The sequence below is a fragment of the Mus caroli genome, chromosome 2, assembly GCF_900094665.2.
Source record: "Mus caroli chromosome 2, CAROLI_EIJ_v1.1, whole genome shotgun sequence".
In the NCBI taxonomy this organism is placed as follows: Eukaryota; Metazoa; Chordata; class Mammalia; order Rodentia; family Muridae; genus Mus; species Mus caroli.
The window spans coordinates 81,501,288-81,503,832 of NC_034571.1; positions in this window are offsets into that span (position 1 = coordinate 81,501,288).

A 2,545-nucleotide genomic window follows, 5' to 3' on the forward strand; every position below is an offset into this window, starting at 1 on the left:
AGTGAAATAGACATTTTGTATCAAGACTAAGTAAATGGTTTATATTGGAATATACATACAATTGTCCTTAGAGGCAAGTTACACAAGTCAGCACCAATGACAACTTATAGGTAATCTACTGAATATATATAGGCTTTTGTTTCAAATATTTTAAATATTACTACCCACTACAAGCTAACCATTCACTATATGAGCCATTTGGAAGGATTCAATCTTGAAATATAGCATTCTTTTATAATTCTCATAGACATCTAACAACAAAATACATTTAATTATCATAGAAAACTAATAAGAGTTAAAAATTGTTCAAAAGTCTATTATAAAAATGCCTTATGGGACTTGAGATAAAATCTTAAGCATATAATTTATGACAAGGCTCTTTTGGGGAAAATAAAATATTCTACTCACTTCATATAGGGAGACAACAGAACAAAATACAGACATGATCAATGTCTAAATTACTGAAACAATGTGATGTATTGGCCACTTATCAGATTATGGATCAGGGTTTTTAATAGGAGCAGAAATGACTCAAACACAACTGTGCCACAATATCCACATCAGAATGATGAGTGACATCTTACAAATGCTGCAAAAATTGAACACACTGCACAGCCTGCAGGCAGCTAAGTAGGACTTTCCAGATTCTCAGTTTTTTTATGCCTCTTCTAAGGAGATTGGCCAGTTTCTGCTTTTTCCAGGCTCCGTTCTCCTGAATCTTTGCACATTTTCTTATCTGAGAGTGATTATCATAAGCTAAACTTTTTATTCTTGGAAAGAAGAAGCTTATTGAGTTTGGTAAATTTCGTGGACTCATATCAGCTATTTTGAGTTGTTTATCTTTCAGCTTTAAAAGGTTCTATGCAGGATGTAAGATGTTTTTGTTTCATCTCTTTTTTGTTTTTTCTTTGTTTGTTTTGTTTTGTTTTTGTTTTTTTCTAGACAGGGTTTCTCTGTGCAGTCCTGGCTGTCCTGGAACTCACAATGTAGACCAGGCTGGCCTCAAACTCAGAAATTCCCCTGCCTCTGCCTCCCAAGTACCGAGATTAAAGGTGTGTACTACCACTGCCTGGAAGGTTATAAGGTTTTAACCTTGAAGTAAATTGTTGCACAAAACTCTGAGTCATGAAAAATTAAATATCTGTTATAAAATGACAACATACAATAAGAAAGAGATAACACAACATTTCAAAAAATATTGGAAATTAAGAAGGAACAAAGAGAACCAACACCAGACCAAAACTCAATAAGGCAAACATTAAATTGTGGATCTCCATGTAGTGTTGGGAACAAGTGGAACAAAATATTAATTTTATGTCCTTGAAAAGCCTTGTACTTTGTAATATATAACCTCACTGCTCCTTCTGGCTCCTGATCTTCCCTGAGTATGTTTGTACCAAACATCCACAAGATTGGTGTCTCTGTCAACTGAAAGTTCCCCTCATAGCTTAGGTTTCATCTTTATGGTCATGCATCATCCTTTCAGGTCTTGACTTTAGAAACCTTGACCTTTTTATACACCCTTGGGCTTACCAAGACATCCTTTGAAATCTCAATGAAAACTTTTTGAACCAGTAAAGGTTACATTCTAGCTAGCTCCCAAAATTATCATAAGCAGAATATGCCAATTTCTGTTAATATTTGGAGTTAAATATGTAACTGTTAAAACATATCTATAGCAATCTCTAACTGTCTATGTAACAGAATGCAGGAAAATATTCTTTTAAATTGTAGGGTAACAGGCCAGTTGGCCATAGCCCATGCTTGTCCTTTTCTCTAGCCGAAACTTGGAAATCCTCACTCTTTGACTATATTAACAGCCAAGTGACACTTACCACCACAATGTACTTTTCTACTAGCTCTCAATGCACATGCTTCAAAAACCCTATAAAAGCCCATCCTTCCACCCAGCTTTTTACACTCCCTATTCCCATTCTGAAGCAGATGAAATTTTGTGGGTTTTTTCAATAAATTTCTTATATGAGGTTTGTTTTGTAGTATGACTTTATGTTTCCCTACTTTCAAGATACCCTGGTGCCAGGCTTGATGGCGGACACCTTTAATCCCATCACTAGGGAGGCAGAGGCAGGCAGATTTCTGAGTTCGAGGCCAGCCTGACCTATAAAGTGAGTTACAGGACAGCCAGGGCTATACAGAGAGACCCTGTCTCCAAAAAAAAAAAAAAAAAAAAAAATCACAAATGATCCTGTGTAAGTAGGTTCAGAAAGAGGTTTTCTTTTTTTTTTAAACAATTTTTATTAGATATTTTCTTCATTTACATTTCAAATGCTAACAAGAAAGTCCCCTATCCCCTCCCCCACCCTGCTCCCAACCCACCCACTCTCATTTCCTGGTCCTGGCATTCCACCGTACTGGAGTATATAAACTTTGCAAGACCAAGGGCCTATCCTCCCAATGATGGCCTACTAGGCCATCTTCTGCTACATATGCAGCTAGAGACACGAGCTCTGGGGGGTACTGGTTAGTTCATATTATTGTTCCACCTATAGGGTTGCAGACCCCTTTAGCTCCTTGGGTACTTTCT